Below are 7,039 nucleotides of genomic sequence, written 5' to 3' on the forward strand. Positions count from 1 at the left end.
CGGAGTACTGTAACATGTGAAATGACTAAAATACCCCTGACTGCCAAAAGCCCTATTTCACAGGCAGCTTTCTGATTTCTCTGAGATTCCACATTTTGACTTGAAAATGCACGAACTGGGTGTTGATGTCTTCATAAGAAATGTAGCTCTCTGTCTTAGTTTCGAAACGCCATAAAATGTAACCCAATCCGATAAGCGTAGCTTCAACTGTGACCAAAACGCCGGAAGATGTCAAACCTGTTACTTAGTTATTCTACTTTAATACTAGTTCCAGCTTTGATTTTGATAGTTGCATTGCTAGAATTGCCTTGTATTGGGATGACATTGAGCCTATTGAAGGGCTATTGTGTTAAGATTGTTTATGTGTGAATTTGGGCTGAGTTGAGAAAAATAATGAAGCCATAAATGGCTGGAAAATAGCTAAATACAAAGGGCATGCTGCCCAAATTTTCACTCGAGGGTTAGGCGCGTATACTCACGACTTGAGCAAAGATTTGAGGTCGAATTGAACTTGGATTGTCTATGGTATTCGAGTGTTCTTTCGTAAAGGTATATAAGCTGAAATCTGGCTGAAACTCGTACCCTTGGAAAAATGAAAGTAGTGACCACACTGCATATGTTTTCCTCGTCTTTTAGACTCAAATGTGAATTCCAAAGTTTTAATCGCTTCTTTAACGACACCAAAAAAGCGAACATGAATTTTCTAGAGTTTGATAAGTAACATGAATACTATCTAAATGAGTTTTATTTACTTGGTCTTGTTGAAGCGAAACTCCTATGTTTCGAACCCTAGTTGATTTCAAGCTCTTAAATGATATTTTATCGCAGATTTGGACTCCAACCAAGAAGTTACACCTGAACGTGATTTTGAAAAGCTAGACCTTTGGTGAGTGCTTCCAAATACATGATTGAACTTGATACTTGATTAAATTCTTTACTAACATGATTGGATAAGATTTGCTTGGTTTGGTCGGGCAAGTGTGTACTTTATCGCACTTGACCTAACTTAACTAATCACTTGATTTCTCATTCATGCTTGTACAAGTGATTTAATTCGCATTGACCTGTACTTGTATTTGTACTTGTGCTTGATTTGTAAGTGTTGAGCGGTAGTATGTACCACACTCGATACGAGTGGGAGGTACCTCTCATTCCTGTCTCCGTACTTTTCTCTTGACTAAGTCGATTGGTCATCGACTATAGTGACTACTTGGGAACCCAAACCTCACTGGCTAGTTAATCGAGTCGAGCCGGCAAGGGCTTGGTGTGAGGACTCGCAAAATTTACTTATTTAATTTCCTATTTCTAGCTTATTTAATTATTTATTTGGCCAATTGCCCCGAATATTATTTTCTAACCTTGTTAGACCTATATATATGGATCTACAGTTTGGTTGGATTTTTAAAGTGATTCGTTTCAAAATTTAATTTCTGAAGGCTCATTAAGTGAAAATAGTGAATACGTGATTGGAGTAAATAATTGAATTGAGAATACAATAACCTTGGAAAATTGGAGACTTGTACATTAGTCTCAAAATAGGTATTTTTATGTTTAAGTGCTCTATTATTAGTTAGTAATACTATCGTTATAAGAATTTCTTAGAAATTTCGCTTCATCGCGCACAAATTGGAAGTACGTGTTTTTACGCGCGCGATTAATTGAAGGACCTTAGATTTTATTTTGGGGCTACTAAGGGTGAATAATGATGATATGAATATAAGTGCATCAGAGGTTTAGCGCACTAGTTGTGACAACCCGGAATTTTTTTTTTCTAGGCTTTATTTTATTTAATTGCACATCTTTTCTATATTTTCTTTATTAGAAAAATTTTATAGATAATTTTTATGAGTAAATATAATTTTAAAATCATTTTTCTAGTATAAGTTAGTTCATGAGAAATTAGGATTGTATACCGGACGCGGGACCCGCTAGTGCGGTAGGTGCGATAAATTTCGGCCAATTAGGTTAAGTTTAGTATCTAGAGATTAATTTACTAGGTGTTAAGAGATAATTAGAGGTTACCTAGATGGATTAACATTGGAGAGACAAAGGGATAATTTTGAACCAAAAAGGTGACAAGTGTCACTTTGTGACTAAAGGTTGGACTTTGATCATCTTACTTAACTTTACCAAATAGCAAAAATTGACCCAAAAATCATCACTTTCTTCATCCTCTTGGCCGAACCATCCAAGGAGAGAAAAGATAGAGAGACTTCACCTTGTGTCTTCAATTCTTGTCTCAATCTTGCAATCTAACCGGTAAAACTCCAAATTTCTCCGTAAAAAGCCCTTGTTAAGTAGTATTGAAGTAGTTGGTAGAGTGGTTTGGAAGGAAGAGGTGCTAAGTTGCTTCTTTGCTTGAGGTTGCAAGGTGAGTAGCTAAGGAATTCTTTCTTTGGTCTTGATAATGTTAAATTAGTGACTTGTGATAATTAAAGAAGTGATTTTGTGGAAGATTTCATGACTTTTGGTAGAGATTGATGAATTTTTATTTTTGTGACAGCCCCACTTTCCCCTAAGGCGAACCAAAGGGGTTAGCGGACTGCCTGCCCAGCTCTCGCCAGGACTACGGATCAGATTATAGCTATCCGCTTCAATCCGGAACTTACAAACGCGCGTAAACAAATCAAAATAGTAAAATAACCCAGAATAAATTAAAATGAAATCCGGAGTCGGCCATGAATAGTAACCGACCCGTCAGAACCCAACCGAAATAGCTAACAAACATTCACATCTGAACTTTAGCGTTTACCAATCAAAATGACATACAAAAGTTTCAAAAGTTAATATATACACACAGTTTGCCAAATCAAAAACAAACGCCCCAAAAGTACACTTAGGGTTTTAATACATGAGCTATGCAAAAGATATGTTCAACTAGCTCAATTTGGCAGCCATTTGTCAAATCCAGACCAAAAGGGTTTATTTTCCTGTAAGGAAAACAAAAGGAACAGAACGGGGTGAGCTTGCGCTCAATGAGGTACCAAACAGATAGCATTAAAATCATGGCATGTCACGTTTAGCAAATCAAATCAAGTACACATGCCAGATGTAAAGCAAAGGAACCAATGATTCAAATCAGAAGGATACGGGTGGCTCTCAGGAGCCAAATTTCCAGCGCAATACTTGATCCAAACCGGTTGACTCTCCGTCAACGTATATAGAACCAATGCGTCCGTAGACCCCTCTTATCACCGAATTCCGTCCACCAAACACCCCTTTACCGGGCCCGCTCACCTCAAACGAACAAAATGGTAATACTCGAGTATACCGGAATCAAGGGTCTCAATACCCAAAATCCCCGAACAGACTACCGTGGTTCGTTATCTAATCGTCCAGGCCCTTGCCGGCCCGACTCGAATAACTTAGCCACAGGATTGAGCTCATAGGTCATAGAAATCCGAACAGAAATCCGAACAGATGCAGACACAGATAACAGATTCAAATTTTGCATAGTAAATTGGCATATGAACAGACTAGAGAACGAGTGTGATAAAGTACACCCTCGTCTCGAACAAATAAACAGATTGCAGAGCAGAAATCAAGTTAAACAGCAATGGAGGGGAGTGGTACACTCACAGATTCAACTTCAAAAGTTTCACTTCAGATTGGCCTTAATCGCCAAGAAACCCTAAAATAATCAAAATAAACCAATTGAAGGTTTTACTTCCAGAATCGAGTAAACAGAATGCACATGTGAGGCTCGACTACTAGTCGTATGCCTCGCCAAATAAATACTAATGCAAGAATACAAAAACATGATTCCCTTGGAAACAAAAAGGTAGCATGAAGACCTAGGCGCAACCAACCTAAAAGCCACTTAAAGGAACCAACGGCCTAGAAAATCGGGCAGCACTTCCCCTAAAATTCTTATTTTTCCAGCCATTAAGGCTTCATTATTTTCTTCAATCACAACCCAACAACACACAGATAAGCATTTCATGTCAAGAGCCGTTCCATAGGCTCACAATATCATAAAACAAGAAACCATACCGAGCCATAAACAACACCAATTCACAACCCCAATAGGGTTTTATAAACATATACAAGCATGAAAGCAAACCAGAAATTAAGAAAGGGCTTTAAGCTAAGCCTTGATAAGAAAACCGGATTTGACCTCATAATGCGGTAATGGCACAACTCTCACTACAAATGTCGGATGGGGGTGTAAGACCCACCATTTCGAAGCTATGAAACAGGGCTACAACAATGTAGAAGGGCACTCAATCCAGTTCCTAGCTTAACTAGGTCAAAAGTGCAAAATACTAAACCAGAATTACCAAAACAGGTTTGCAAATCACCAAAAACTGTAATCAGTATATCTCAGTCCATACAAGTCCAATTGCCGAAATTCCAAAGGCATGTGTTAGCTAAGACATCTAGCTACATTTACTCAGAAGACACCAACTCCAAAATCCAAACCAATTCCAGTCAAAATGGCCCATTACTAACGCCGTTTTCGCATTCTGTCCAAAGCAGAACAGCTACAGTAATTTCGTCATAACTCATTCTACATGAATCCAAATGCCCTGATATTTTACAGGCATCTCCATCACATCAATACCTACAACTTTCATGTTTTGAGCAAAGTCAAATTCGGCCTCTAACCCTATGATCAAAAACCGGACAGAATTGGGGAAATTAAGAACCCTAACTTTTCAATTTCACACCAAATCCCAAATTGATTGCATTTAACCACATTTCACATCCACTAGAGCCATTATAGTCCATTGCCAATCATCACAAACAACCACACCATCATAATCCACTTAAACCAGAAAAAACATCATAAAATGGAAAACTTCACCAAACCAATTCCAACCAAGATAAAAACCAGAAATTTCAGCACTCTTATCACTAGTAAGCACAACATAAGCATCATTAGGTGTAGTAGGGTGTGTCAAGCTTCACTTACCAAGAAACAAGAGAGAGGAGGATGTTGAACACCTTAATCCTTCAAACAAAGTTCACCAACACACTTACTATCACAAGGAGCAAAGTTTTTATGGAGTAGAACTAACTTAAGCACTTGATTTGGTGGATTTGGACTTGTTAGAAGCTTGAATGTTGAAGAGTTTTGTCTTCCTTGGAGCTTGAGAGGGCCGGCTATGGTGGAGAGAAAATGAGGGAATTTTAGTGAATTTTTTGAAGATATTTACTAGTTGGGTCAAAAGTCAAAAATTTGTCAAAAGGTGAATAGTGTTTCTTAAGTCATAACCAATGAGAAAATGACATGTGGCATCTCATTAAATGCCTTCCTATCTTTCTTTTCTCTCTCACATCAATCACTTCACACACTCTACTTATCACTCAACACCCGATAAATTTCTCACAGTATCCGAAACTTAACCTTATTGGCCGAATTTTTCCGAACTTTTCGCACCAGTGGGTCCCACGTCCACTATTCACTCTTAATTTTCTAAAACTTCTCCAATGCTAGAAAAATCATCTTAAAACTATAATTGCTCATAAAATCCACTAAGAAAATATTTCGAAGCCAGAAAATGCAGGAAACATGCAATTAAGGGGAAATAAACCCTAGGAAAATATTAGGGTTTTACGGGTTCTCACAATTTTTATCCATGATTTTTATGTTTTTATATGTTTAGAGTTGGTTGGCCATGGATGATGGCTTGGTATGGTCTAAAATGATACTTTGGTGTGTTAATGGTAGATATTTGCGAAAAATTTCCGCTTTGTACGGAAAATTTCAGATTTAGGGTTTTGAATTGAGGCTTTTCTAGGGTTATTATGGAACTCTTGAATTGGCTTTGTTTAAAGGGTATTGTAACCCTAATAAGGTGTATTGAATGGCATAGAACTTGTACTTGTAGTTGTCGTTGTGTTGGTTGAAAATGAAGGATGAATTGTAGGATGGAAATCTGAAATTTTAAGTGGAAATGCTGTCCAAATTTTCGGTTCACATGTTTTCTTGGAATTGGGTTGCTTAGAGTGTTAGTTAGTGACTTTGGGGTTGTCTAAACCCTTAGCCCCAAGTATTCCTTATATTACTTTCAAGTGCTATTGGCCTTACATTAGTGATATGTGGTTTGGGTTTATGACTCGTATTCGAGTCTCATTATGTTTCCTTCAATGGTTTAGGGCGTGCCGGTGACCCAAGGCGCTCGTTGGACGGAAATTTGTGAAATCTTCCTTTGCTTGATTAGTGAGTATACTACTCACATGATTGTTACTTTATGGCTTTATTATACTTGAAATCTATGATTTGAACGTTTGTGTGTACTGTTGAGATTGATTGAGTCGAGGGTGTACTTCATCACTCTCGCACTCTATGGCTTATGTAACTGTTTACTGTATCGATTGAATGTCTCTTGAATATACTTGAACTGGTGTCGTTTGAACGTGTATCCAACGACTGTTATTGTTGATTCTGAGCTCAACCCCATCGGCGGTCGATTGACTCGAGCCAGCAAGGGCTTGGTCGGGGAGATTGACAAGTCATGGGGACTGTTTCTATGGAATCATTGGGTATGAGACTATTGATTCCGGTATACTCGAGTATTACCATTTTGAACTGGTTGGAGTTCGGGCCCGGTAGGGGTATGTGAGGTGGAAGGAAATTGGGGAAAGTGGAGTCTACGGTATTGGTTCCTCCTTAAGCGTTGACGGAAGGCCAACGGGGCAAGATCAAGTACGGCAAGCAAGGAAAAGGGCTCTTGCGAGCCGACCGTATCCTTTTACATATCTTTATTGAAATGGGGTGCTCGTTGACTCACTTATTGAATGTATTTGGATTGAGTACCTTTGTGCTTATATGAACTTTGTTACTTGAGTGATGGTACCTCATTGGGCGAAAGCTCATTCCATTGCCTTTGTTTTCCTTACAGGGATATGAATACCTTTTGGGGAGCTGTGATTTTGAAGCCGAGTTGAGCTAGTTTAATATTCTTTTGTCTAGCTCCTCGATGGTTGAAAAACCTTAAGTGTATTTTGACTTAACCTTTCCTTTTGGGTTGTAAATTTGAAACCATATGTGTATAAACATGGTTGGCAATGTTCATGTGTTATTTTGGTTTGT

The sequence above is a fragment of the Coffea eugenioides genome, unplaced genomic scaffold (assembly GCF_003713205.1).
Source record: "Coffea eugenioides isolate CCC68of unplaced genomic scaffold, Ceug_1.0 ScVebR1_98;HRSCAF=460, whole genome shotgun sequence".
Taxonomy (NCBI): domain Eukaryota; kingdom Viridiplantae; phylum Streptophyta; class Magnoliopsida; order Gentianales; family Rubiaceae; genus Coffea; species Coffea eugenioides.